The sequence below is a fragment of the Varanus komodoensis genome, unplaced genomic scaffold (assembly GCF_004798865.1).
Source record: "Varanus komodoensis strain SLA01 unplaced genomic scaffold, ASM479886v1 scaffold24, whole genome shotgun sequence".
NCBI lineage: Eukaryota > Metazoa > Chordata > Lepidosauria > Squamata > Varanidae > Varanus > Varanus komodoensis.
The window spans coordinates 2855660-2869659 of record NW_025335641.1 but is presented as its reverse complement, the minus strand read 5'-3'; the positions used below and the strand labels follow the sequence as shown (position 1 = coordinate 2869659).

The 14000-nt window shown below is 40.1% G+C and overlaps 1 long non-coding RNA gene across 1 annotated transcript in view; it reads right to left on the bottom strand.

Moving 5' to 3' along the window:
* The window catches only part of LOC123024581, a 47469-nt gene extending 36315 nt beyond the window's left edge, over positions 1 to 11154 (bottom strand). The window contains exons 1-2 of the long non-coding RNA XR_006414955.1: positions 10852 to 11154; positions 10304 to 10379 (exon numbers count right to left, since the gene is read on the bottom strand). This is a non-coding gene — a long non-coding RNA (uncharacterized LOC123024581). The remainder of the gene's footprint in view (positions 1 to 10303; positions 10380 to 10851) is intronic.
* Positions 11155 to 14000: the final 2846 nt, after the last annotated feature.

Below are 14000 nucleotides of genomic sequence, written 5' to 3'. Positions count from 1 at the left end.
GGTCTGGTACTCCCATCTCTTTAAGAACTTGCCACAGTTTGTTGTGGCAAGTTCTTAAAGAGATGGGAGTACCAGACCATCTTATTTGTCTCTTGAGAAACCTATATGCGGATCAAGAAGCAACAGTGAGAACTGGACACGGAACCACCGATTGGTTCAAAATTGAAAAAGGAGTTTGGCAAGGCTGTATACTGTCGTCCTGTCTATTTAACTTATATGCAGAGTACATCATGAAAAAGGTGGGCCTAGATGAATCACCAGTTGGAATTAAGATGGCTGGGAGAAATATCAACAACCTCAGATATGCAGATGATACCACTCTCATGGCAGAAAGTGAAGAGGAACTAAAGAGCCTCTTGATGCGGGTGAAGGAAGAGAGTGCAAAAGTTGGCTTGAAACTCAAAATTAAGAAAACTAAGATCATGGCATCCAGTCCTCTCACTTCCTGGCAAATAGATGGGGAAGAAATGGAGGTAGTGACAGATTTCTTGGGCTCCAAGAGCACTGCAGATGGGGACTGCAGCCAAGAAATTAAAAGACGCTTGCTCCTAGGGAGGAAAGCTATGGCAAATCTAGACAGCATACTAAAAAACAGAGACATCACCCTGCCAACAAAAGTGTGTATAGTCAAGGCTATGGTTTTCCCAGTTGCAATGTATGGCTGTGAAAGCTGGACCATAAGGAAGGTGGAGCACAAAAGGATTGAGGCCTTTGAATTGTGGTGCTGGAGGAGACTCCTGCGAGTCCCTTGGACTGCAAGGAGATCAAACCACTCAGTCCTAGAGGAGATCAACCCTGACTGCTCTTTAGAAGGCCAGATACTGAAGATGAAACTCAAATACTTTGGCCACCTAATGAGAAGGAAGGACTCCCTGGAGAAGAGCCTAATGCTGGGAACAATAGATGGCAAAAGAAGAAGGGGACGGCAGAGGATGAGGAGGCTAGATGGAGTCACTGAAGCAGTTGGTGTGAGCTTGAGTGGACTCCGGGGGATGGTGGAGGACAGGAAGGCCTGGAGGAATGTTGTCCATGGGGTCGCAATGGGTCAGACATGACTTCGTGTCTAACAACAAGAAGACCACCACTAATGGTATTACAGCTGTGAGGAGCCAGTTTTAAGCTTGGTTCTTGTTGCTTGAGAGTCATGTTTTCACTCCTGCCTTTTGAATGAGAAATGTTAACCAAAATTTTAAAATGAATCAGAACCTGAGCCAACCTTTTCCTTTTACAAGACTCTCAAGGCATTCAAAATGCCATCCAGCTCTTCCGAGTTTCACGAACACGCTCCTGTTTTCTGAAGATCACATATTTTTTGTAGGTCACTCTTTAATTTGAATGGCTCAAGCAACCTATAAAACACAGTTAAGGCATGCTGTTGTTATAAATCTTGACAACACTAAGATCTGTAACCTTTAGTTTTATTTTTACTGCTTGTACAAATTGAAAAACTTTATTCAAATGTCACATTCTCCAAACACCCCTTGTAAGAAAACAAGGAATACTGCTGAATGATAACCACCCCAGAGATGGTCTTTTTGGCTGATGCCTTCATGTAAGGAGTAACATCATAGCCTTGGCAGACGCAAGAGCAGGATATGCCTGCCAATCTGGGAATTCCAAATAATGGACAATTTTGACATGGTGCACATCCTGCTTTTTAATGTAATCCATATTGAGAGTAAAACACAAACAGAATAAAGTAATCCTACCTGAGAAATCAGAAGACTTCTGTGTCAGAGCTCTGACATATCCAATGACTTTTCAGGCTTTGGACAGCAGGACAAGAGCAGTTGCATTCTATTTGTTTGAATTCTGGATGTGGGGGAAAGCGATGAAAGGGAGGCTGGGCAGAATTTTGCCCATGCCATACATATGAACCCTCCGCCTTTTAATTTTCCCATTGTTGAAGTTCCTTTTTATTTAAGCAGCATTTTAAATGTTAATACTATTGAATTTTATCGGGCCAGGGCGGCTTATTTTATATTGTATATTGTATTATATTTTGTGTGTGTGTGTGTGTGTGTGTGTGTGTGTGTGTAATTTAAATTATTGTTATTATTCTAATATATATATTTTAATTTTTATTTATGTGTTGTAAGCCACCCCGAGGCTTCGGCGAATGGGGCGGCATAAAAATGTCTTAATAAATAAATAAATACATAAGAGATTGGGGTATGGCAGTTTCCCACTGCTGTTGAAATGAAAGAGTTGGGATTGAATCATACCCTTCAAGAGCAGACCTCCGTCACTGCCTATGGAGGGCAATGTTTAATATATCCTATGGCTCTTGGCATACTGCCTCCACCTTAGAACTGCAGCCTAAGCATCCCTATTAATGTCTGGATTCATGTTTTAAGGAAGACTGTTCACAGCTGACTGCATTAACAATCATGTCATAGTAAGGACTACAGTAACTATTCTCACATTTGCTGCAGCTGAAAAAAATGCATTGAGTTTGCCAAGTAGTCATGTTGTTTCAATTCTGCTTGATACCCTTTTGTTACCTTGGCAGTTCCTTTCCAGAAATATAATCCTTATTCATAATTATTATTTGTTCTCACTCTGTTCAGCTTTGGTTGTTTCATTTTATTCCATGGAAAGCCCTACATAATCTTGTTTGTGTCTTGCCTGGGATGTTATTATACCATACATAGCACCATGATGTCTTTGAGAAACTCAGGAGGTCATCACAGCCAATTAGGTTGGACACTTTTGCGGGCAAATGAGGTCATGACAAGAGTAGTGATAGAAAAGGATAAAGCATCTCCAAGAAGACCACCAAAACACAAAATACAATCACAATGTGTATGCACTTTTTAATATTAATGAACATAGTTACAAAATAGGAAGCAATTTTGGTTCCTGACTTCAACTATCACACAATAACTTGGTTGTAGTGTGGTTGAAATGGGTATTGTGGATTATCTAGTACAGTGCAGAGTGTTTATCACTCCCATTGCATAAGATGAGCACATCTATCTATCCATATCTATAATTAACTGGATTCATTCACAGTATTAGAGTACTTAGAGGTAAGACTTTAAAATATTCTTTGCACCGCTTCTTGGAGGTTGTTGAAGAACCAACAAAGTGGAAAAAACACATTTTGAAATGACAGCTCTGTGCAGAAGGTACATATTTTCTAAATGAAAATATGTATTTTGAGATACTGTTACATCCATCTCTTTCCAATAAATCTTCCAAAAATCTGCTCTTGCTTAATGTGGAAGCCTCTTGAGGGGACTTCAAAATGGGAGCATCGGCTGCATTAAGCAAAGGCATCCATACAGGCATTTATAAATGAACGATAGTGGTAACAATAGCGTTTAACTAACCCATGTTTAGTCTTTGCAGCAGAGAGTACCTGCTTGTTAGCCAGACTCCCCTCACTGCAACTATTTTACTAAGCCACAAATAATCTTTAACACTCAAAGTCCATCCCCAGGCCCACCGGATTTTATTTGTCTCTGAGTCTGGCACAGTTCAGATTGCTTGGCAGCATCTGCTCAGTCTAAGCCAAGAACCAGAACAGCAGAAGGGGTTGCAGGTCAAGGCTCTGATCCATTGGCAGCGTTGAGCAAAGACTACACACTGCCTGCCTGCCTGCCTGCCTGCCTGCTTCTCTTAGGCTTGGCATGGGCTTGCACTGTCAATCGTTATTTCCATGCACACTAGGCTTGTCTGGAGTGTAAGATATATGCTACGGGGATTCATGTTTCTCTCCGTCACAGGCTGAGTAACATGATGCTTTGCTGACTACAGTCCAGATTGTTACCATGGTCTGAGCTGAATGCTGCCTTGTTCCAGCTTCCAGCTGAAAGCTATACTAAAGGAAGAGCAGCTGGGAAAGGTGGTGTTTGCCTCGGTTTCATTCTTATTTTGTGAGAGCTCATTTTTGTTTCTCTACAAGTTTCAAGATATGAATCTTAGACTAATGTGGCTACTCACTCACAGCCCACTCATCTTCCACTGCCAAGCCAAAGACCAATTCCTTGGTGCAAAAACAGTACAAAGCATGCTTCTTGATTATTTAGCACATTTAACACACGCTAGCCCCTGAATGTGAAGAAATAAAGTCATCCTATGCAGACCAGGAAGAATGGCAGAGGTGATCTTTGCCTCATGATCATTAAGCCCTGCATTTTTTTTCTCTAGATGGGCAAATAGTCCATGCTGCTTGGAGTGAGAGGGAAGGAAGAGGCTTAAGGATAGTTCGTGTCTGGCCTCTTATTCTCCTCACCTCCATAGCTATCAAATATTCCCACTTTACCTGCTGCATGAGGTTGCTTTCCTGACCTGGAAGAACATCCACTGTAGAGGGTTGGTTTTCCAGTTCCCCAGTTCAAGGTCAGTGCACTGTTTCCATCACACATTGACTATGGGCCACAGCATTGCACCTTAACGACTTTCCTCTTTCACTGAACTCAACATGGTGTTCCCAGGCTTCTCAAGTTTGTCCTGGGTGTCCAAACAACTCAGCTAAACTGAGGTGCCCTCTTATTATGTGACCTCGTAAATTCCCAGGTTGCTCTGTGGCAAACAGAGCAGCGAGTGGCTCCAGGGTGTGTTCTGAGTGTACAATGTATTCATATTGATTCTGTGTCCCTGCCACTGCAAGGTGCATAGAAATTTTTAGTATATAATGTACCCACTGAACATTCAATGAATACATGAACTGCCCATCATGTGTCTTCAATAAGCATAAGTTTGTATCCAAGTTTAATAAATGTTACAATACTGGAAATAACACGTGCATTCCCTAAACACAGAAAATGATGTCTTTCTATTGTGCAAGAGTCTAGGCAATTAATACACGTTGTCATGGTTTTGGGTTGTTGGTTGGCTGTTTTGCCTTATTTAAGCATGACAATTGCATTGTCATTGATGGACGGCATTCGTTTGACATGTGCATCCTTTTCTGAGTTCCAATTGAAAAGTTCACTGTGGCCTTTATTCAGATTTAATTATCACCACTCAGGATTAATACCTCATTTTATTGCACTAATGCAGCCTTAATGCTAGATGTAAATTTGGTATGATAACAGCATGTACCTAGCTGTTTTAATTAATCTGTCTAACCTGAACATGCTGCTTCTAATTTATAAAGATCAATCTTTGAATTACCCCTAGAATGCTCATATTGGCTCCCCAACTACATGAACGTGTTTCCCATTGCACTAGGTATATAGACTAAATACACCCTTAAAGGTGACCTAATTTAAAACCAAAACAAAGAGCTATAATGTAGAGATGGAAATAATCTAGTTCCTGGACACACGATCCTAACTTTACCTGAATCCACCTGGTAAGTAAGCTAGCACGGATCAATATCTAACATGATGTAGATGGAAGGTGAATAATATAGATACACATTTCTAGTAGCTACAATGCCTTATGTTTGGAATGTACTACCCCCATGGATTTGCACTAAATTGCATTAGTGTTGGTGCATGCTAGGTCATATATACTGATTCATTTTAATTTATCTGAAGGAGCTCATTTACAGAAGTGTGTCTTAGTAGTGCACCGTGAAATTGTTTGGTTGTTGACTTTCTAGTTTTACATTGGCTCTTGAATTGTCTGGTACATGTGAAATAGTTGTTATTATTTATTGTTCTGTGGTGTTGTTGTAAAGGTAAAGGTTTCCCCTTGACATTAAGTCCAGTCATGCCTGACTCTAGGGGGCAGTGCTCATCTCCATTTCCTAGCTGAGGGAGCCAGCGTTTGTCTGCAGGCAGTCTCCATGGTCATGTGGCTGGCATGACTAAACACCGAAGTGTACGGAATGCTGTTACCTTCCCACCGAAGTGGTACCTTTTTATCTACTTGCATTTGCATGCTTTCAAACTGCAAGGTTGACAGGAGCTGGGACGGAGCAATGGGAACTCACCCCATTGTGCAGATCCGAACCAGCGACCTTTCGATCAACCAGCCCAGCAGCACAGCGGTTTAAACCACTGCACCACCTGTATTAGCCTGCAAAACAATTACTGTACACAGATTTTTTTATTGCAGGCAAATCTGTTTTAAATGGTTTTTATTGTTGGATTTTGTATATTTTATTGTGTAAACTGCTTTGAGAGCATTATGCTAATCAAACAGTATATAAAGGCTTTAAAATAAATAATGGTCATTTTAAAATGACTCTGTTAATAACAGAGTAAAAGATGCTTGGTAATATAGGAAACACTGCTGGATTTGATTTATCAATGTCTATTTATCCTTAGTAGAACATGGCTTTTCAAGACTCAACCAAATAGCATTCTCTTCCTGGTGTTCCAACAAGCTGCAGATAAAGCCAAACCACCAGGTACAGAGGAGTGGAATGACCTCCCCATCAGAATCATACAAAGCAGAAAAAATAGGAAACCATAGCATAGAAGGGAAAATAAAGAAACAAAGAAACAGAATGAGTCAGAAGGGATCTCTTGGGCCATCTAGTCTGACCTCTGGCTCCAGCTGGCTCCACTCATGGCATGCCTGCCATGTGCATGTCAGGCAGTCCCTGTCAGGCAGTCCCTGTGGCAGGAGCTTCTTGGAGGAAGTAAAGGGAAGAACCATCCCTCTCACATTGCATCCACTTTTGTGTCTGCCTGATGTGTGTGAGGGCTCTGAGGCACTGCAGTGATGGGCAGAGGGAGATCCAGCACTGGGTGGATGGCTGGCCTGTTAAGGGCATGTCACCCAGACCATTAATCTCTGTGCCATGTTCTGGTTCTCTTAGAACTGTAGCTTTGGCACTAGCTCTGCCAACCTGGGGCCAGGGAAGATCGCTTGCCATGAGTCTAGCAGGGCACACTCTGGATTTGTGGGGCAGGTTTTCCAGCCATACATGGCGATTGTGATCTGAAGGTGGGGAATTTTGAATCAGTGTCAGATCAGATCACTGCCCACTGAGACTGCAGTTAATGACCTCTTCTCCTCTACAGGCATGATAGGCTAGTATGATGCCGAGTTGTTTCTTAGCATTTATTTTGCTATTACTGTGAGAATCTTTTGACCAGGGCATCTGCCTTGTATGAAACTTGAGAAAGATACATAATCTCTTAGTGATGTCATCACCAGCACCACCACATTCCACTGCATTCATATCCAGACTTTCTTCTCTTATGAGTAACGCAAGGCAGCTTACATGCTTGCATTTTATCCTGGCAACAACAGCTCTGTGAGGTAGGTTAAGCTGAGGGAGTGACTGATCCAAAGCCACCCAGCGAGCTTCTTGGACAAGTGGAGGCTAGAACCCGGATCTCCCAGGTCCCCAGCCCAACATTCCAACCACCACACCACATGCAATTGGCCCTTTCGTCTGGTTAAGCCAAACAAAGCCATTTTCTGTTGAATAGCTCCTATGATGCATTGTGGCTTTCAGCAAATCAAAACAAATTCTCAACTAGATCATGTGGAAGTAAAACTGACAACGAATCCCTCAGTGTTTAGCAGTCCCAGCTTGAGTGTACCTCAGACCTGAGTCTTCCTTTCTGGAACCTGTCTTGATCCTTCCATTAGATGTGGCAGCTGTCTTTTATACACAGAAGTTTTACTCACTTGTACAAGGTAACTGGAATTTCCAGCATTTAAAATAAATGTATTTCTGATACATGAAAGAAGTCTGGGTGAGTATCTGAGGAAAATTAAACAAGACTGAAAATTGGGTGACCAGTGGTGGATTCTAATGCAAAAACAAAAGGCCCCTACATTCCATTTTTGTTGGGCCTGCTGGTGTGAGATCCTAGAAATGCCTGTAGCTTTTCTGCCAGTTTACATCACGTGTCATCCAGAATTCTGTAGCATATAATATAAGGCTATGATTATAGGTTACATTATGTATACCGTGATAGGATTTGGCTGATCAGACTTCTTCGGTTATGCAAAAGTGAATCAGTGACTGTATTCATAATCACATCATCCAGAACTGAGGCTTAGAGGCTTCAGTTTGGTGCAATAAAGAGAAATCTTCAAGTGTTTTTTTTTTTTGGGGGGGGGGGGGGGGAGGGTAAGGATCAGCAAATCATCTCTCTAACAACTTGTTCTAACCTATGACCATATCAGATTCCATGCCTTTTTTATCTGCACAAAATCTTTCTTATTTCTGTGCATACTTTTCCAAACGTATGTACCTACTGTGCACATTTTGGAAATATTTTTCTATTGATAAAAAAGTGTTTGTGCGCATTTTTCCACATGCACTTTTCAAATGGAAATAGATTGGATCAATTTTCTGAATATATTTGTTGATTTGCTTCATCACTAACTCGGAAATAAAGGGCTTTGATCATAGATTGCTTCAAGGTGCATGTCAGTTTCAAATTCTGGTCAAAAACTAATTAAATCACACCACCATATATTTCAGGGCAGTGAAAATCAGTTACCAACTGGTAGCTCTTCATAATTACAAGTGAGGAACTGTTTAAAACAGTCACTCCTTAATAACCATTGCACAAAACATTGACAAATGTATCAGCAAGCAACTTTTTATATTTAGACTCAAAGTAAAGAATCTAAAAGGGCTGTAAGCTGAGGTGACATCTATACAGCACCTGTTTTGTATCTCTGATAAATTAAATACCTTCATAACACATCTCTTTTCTGAGTGAGTGATAAATAAATTGAAAAAAAGTACTTCAGTGACATTGATTTTTTCTGGCACTTCACTAATTACCTCTCTCTGGTTTTGTATGATTGAATCATTGCTGTGATCACCTCTTCAGGTCTTCCTCCCTTCCTCCAGTTAAAAATCTCAGCCTATTTTAACATACTCACTGCAGTGCCCAGGATAGCTGATTGGATTGGATAGTATCAATTTTACAAATGATTCCTGTAAGCAATGATTCTGGAGGAAGTGCTTGTTGGAATTATTCGATACAGAATCTCAAATTTAACAGGATATGACAACCTCATTCATTTACTACATGTCAGTGAAGTAATAATAAATGACCTGAAATTTTTGGCCCCAATTTTATGTTTTCAATATTTTTTCCCACTGCTAAGAAATGGGCATTGAAAAATACTTCAATTTTACAGCAATCCCCAACAGTAATCAATGGCTTCAACTTTCCTAGATGCTTTATTCACAGGAAACAACCAATTGGAAAGCACTGTACATTTTCCCTGGAGCATACAATGCATAACAATAGACATACAGCGTGCAAAGCACTTCTGAGTTCATTAGATATACTTTATGTCATTTAAGAATTTTTCAGACTTTCGGATCACATGCTTCCTGGATGGTTTAGAAACTCAAAGCGAAATTCATAATAGAAATTAAACAAGTCCAACGGCAATCATAAGACAATAAATAAATACAGCAGCCCAATAAAAACAAGATGGAACCAATGTCTATAAAAGGTGTGGGGCAAATGTGAGCCTCCTAAGGAGAAGTCCAAACTGAGGAACCACCACCAAACAGGCCATTTCCCCAGTTCTTGCTCCAACACTGCCTGGAAGCCTCTGCAGTATTGCAACATGGTTTTAGTGAACCAACTAAATTTATCTAGACTAAATAGTTCTTCAGGTTTTATCTCATAAATTACTTACGGTAAGTCCAAGGGTTGGGCTTAGGCTTAGACTTAGGGTTATATATTCCTTATATAGTCCTTAGATCACAGAAGGCTATTTGTGAACCTCCTGATAGTGTTGGCTATGACTTCCATCATTCTTGATCAAGGGCATGCCAACTGGAATGGAAAGGAAGGACTTGGAGTCCAACACTATGTGGAGGTACACCAGTTGCCCTCCCCTGCCTTACATATTCTCACTGAATGAAAGCCTATAATTGGTTTGATGCTACAAACAAATAAATAGACATGCTTAGCCATGGCTTCATGTAACGGCTCTGGAATGTCCCAGTTGTTTTCATTAAACTTGCAGTACTGGAGATGCTCATGTTGAGGCCCCAGTTAATGAATTAATGATACCATTGCACATAGAAAATGAATTTCTCCACTGACTTACAGTCTTCAAAGATTGTGACTTATAAAGTGCATTATTGGTATTCTTGAGCCTGGTGGTATACACAATGAAAGACACAGATTTTATCATCCATAAAGCAGTCAGCAAAGTGGCACTTCCCTTTTTCCAATAATATCAAGAAATGTACTAGATATTCCTCTGCTTGGTTATGATCACACTGGAAGTATTGAAATACCATGTCACATTCACCCACATCTGGCATGATCACACATTTAAGGGAAACATTTCTAAATGAGTTTTTCACAACAAAATACCATTTGACCTATAAGCTAATCAGAAGCGCAAAAACAAATAAGACAAATTAGAGTAAGGAAAAAAGTCCTGCAGTACTCACCACGATTCAGTCAGTATGGCTGGCTAGCACAACGCTGGGAGATCTCAGACATGTATGTTTCTGTCTAACTATGTGCCTGAAGTGGATCAACAAAAGTAAAAATGTTTGTCCTTGCTGATTTTTACATTGGCTTGAGTGAAGAAAAGGAAACTTAAAAAATTATTTTCCATTCCCTCCACCATCTACAGCCATTTGAACCCCCTTGAAAGTCTATTTGAGATACTGTTGGCTAGTCCAAAGAATTATTGCATTGATACACAGACTGATACATGAAGACCTAATCAGGCATTCTCTTGTTTTAATTTATGCAAGTCACTGCAAAATTTATTTAAAACACTAGTACAGAAACCCATACTCTTAACAGAAAAACAAAATCAATATAAACAACAAGAAATGAAATAATACCATAACAATTCAACAAAGTTTGACTCATAATGCACTAAACCTCCACTTTTCATCTCAGAGCATAGAACAAACCCCCCAAAGCAACCCGCAACAACTGAACATAACAAATGTTCAAATGTCTGGAGAAAGAAGTACACATTTACCTGTTGCTGAAAAGGTGCCTGGTGAATTTCTTGGGGAAAACATATTCTTTGTGCCTTGCCCCATTCCTTGCCATCTCTGTGCACAATGCATGTATCTGCAGCAGCAAAGTCTTGCATGTTCAGTTGTACATATGAAGTGTTCTGCATAACCTAGGCAAACTATCTGAAAACTGTTCTCATTTATAAGCTTTGCATGGCAGTTATTCCAGGCTGTATGAATGTTTTCCCATCTGCCGTGATAGAAAGAAAATTCAATAAAGTTTCTTCACTGCAACCTTGTTGTCTCTGTGGTTCAGGTTTAGAGATTGTAATGCATGTTTTATTATATTGCAATTTCTATTGGGATATTAGGAAGGAACTGAGTGTGCCTTTATTATCTAAGTTTCCTGGAAGAGGCAATCTGTTTTATGTATCTTACTTTTTTGGTGACATCATTCCTGTAGTTACTAGAAAAGTTGTTGAAATTTTTTCTTTTGCAATTAAGTTGAGAGCTCAGCCAACCTGCTTTTGATTCACCCAGCATAGATAATGCACTATTCTATATGCCTTTCTATATCTATTTTATTTCTCTGCATGTTTTTCTAACTATGTATTGTATATCTCACTTTTTAAATCTGGGCATAAGACTCAAAGAACAGATCTGTAGAAGGGCTCACACAGCATCAGCATCATGACTGTCATTACCATAATCAGCACTTACTGAGCAGGTAAACATTTTCATCCCTTCCACAAAGATCTCTGAAAGTTGGCCAAGCAAGGAGATTCTTTTGGTGCTGATTTTTAAAAATGTTTCAGTTCAGCCCTATTGTTTTAATAATGGCAGAATGCCATATTATTCCAGTGATTAAAGATCTAAGTAATGTTATATATACCTCTCCTATTGATAGAACTTTTTATAAGTTTTATACTAATTGGTATGGGTTTAAACAGCAAAGCAAGACACAGATGCTTTAGCTTTTTGTTTCCTCTTGTTCATCTTCCATGTTTAGATTCCTCACAAGAGCAGTTTCTCTCAGTTCCATCGTGTATTGCAAAAAGGATTAAAACAAGTACAAATAGACATACGGAGAAATCACCTGGTCTGCCTGTTGAATGGAGTGGTTAAAAAAAGTCCAACCAGTTAGTTCCAAAGCTTTATCATATTTGTGAAATGGGTTCCCTTTTTCATTGGTAATGGATGCATATATTACAGTGATTCATAGCCCTGGCAGGGATCACAAGTATTGCTGACCATTTCCAGATGGTGGTGCTGGGGAACTATTGCTCTGTTCCATGACCTGTTTTGTCCCCCATGCTTTTTAACATACATATAAAGGAGGTCTCGGCTGAACTGCCATCAGTACACCAATGACACGCAGCTCTACCTCTCATTTTCATCATCTCCATGTGAGGCAGTGACAGTTCTGAACCATTGTCTGAGCTCAGTAAAGGACTGGATGTGGCCCAGTAAACTGAAGCTCAGTCCAGATAAGATGGAGGTACTGTTGGTGGGGAGCCCATCTGTTCAACTGGGAAATTTTCAGCCTGTTCTGGATGGGGTTGCACTCCCTCTAAAGGATTAGGTTTGCAGCCTTGGAGTATTCCTGGTTCCTAAGTTGTCACTTGTTGGCCAGGTGGGTTTGGTTTCCAGGAGTGCTTTTCATCTGCTCCAGCTGATTTATTAGCTGCACTCCTTCTTGGAAAAGTGGAGCCTTACCACGGTCATCCATGCATTGGTAACCTCCTGCTTGGATTACTGTAATGCACTCTGCATGGGGCTGCCTTTGAAAACGGTCTGGACCTTACGACTTGTCGAAATCAGGCAGCACACCTGCTGACAAGACTGGCATTTGCAAGCATATCGTGCCAGTCCTGTGCAAGTCATACTGGCTGCCAGGTGCCATCTGGGACCAATTCAGAGTGCTCACAATAGCGTATCTGGGGGATGGCCTTTCTCCGTGTGAATCAGCCTATTCACTGCAGTCCTCACCTCCCCTGAATTCCTCTCCCTAATGAAGGGGGGGGGCTGTTTTTCTAGCATAGCCCCCAAACTGTGGAATTCAATCCCATTCACAGTCTGGTTGGCACTTACTCTTTTGGCTTTTAGGAGCCAACTAAAAACTTATTTGTAAAATAAGTTATGTATTTATAATTTTATATTTATGTTGCTACCAATGGGGCATGATTTTAAAGGAGCTATATTTATTTATTACTTTAGGGTTTATTTATTAATGTATGTTCTATTCTTGGGGTGTGTGTGTACAATATAGTATTTATTTTTTCTATTTTTTCCATTTTGGTTTTATCTAATTTAGTTAATTTATTCACAGATTTTATTATCATCCTTAGTCTTTGTAGCTGAATGTTATATTGTGCTTGGATTGTTTTATGTTGTTGGATTTTATCATGCTGTAAGCTGTGCAGACAGCCTATGGCTACAAGGGCAGCATAAAACTGAATTAAATACATGCATGAATGTACATACATACATACAAATATTCCTGTTTAATTCCTGTAGCTATTAAAATTGTCACTGAAATTCCAGCAAATGCATTTCAACAACATTGCTCTGATCAGATCAGATGGGATTCATTAGACAGCTGATACTGTTAGGATGCAATTTAATCTGGATGTCCATAAATAAACTGTCCAGAGTGAGAGGAATACAGGCATCCCATGTAGGGCAAGAGAAGTATAAAGGCAAAGGTTGTTTCCATGCTTCTCCTGCTCTTTAAAATGCTTAGCTGATTTTTTCTAATTGTTGTGCCTTGGAGCATAAGGGATACTGTCAGGATACCTTGTATCATGGTGGATAATCTCATCCTCTCCCCTCATCATTACCCCAAACACCTACTGGACACTTGATCAAAGATAGTGTTTGTGCAGTTCTTTCTGTGGTGGCTGTAAGACTTTGAAGCCTATTCCATGTTCCAAACTTAGACCAAGTTTTTGGAGTCGGAACTGGGACTCCAAATAATGTTATGACCATTGAACCTTGTGTTGCAGCCATAGGTTTCTGTTGTTAGATTAGTTGTATATACGATAGCTTCAAATTCCAATAGCAGACCAAACTGCCATTGTTTCTTTTGATGCTGAAAAGGCTGGTGACAAAATTATTTGGAAATCTATTTTTGCTTTGTGGTGGTTATTTCTATCTCCAAGTGCTTTCA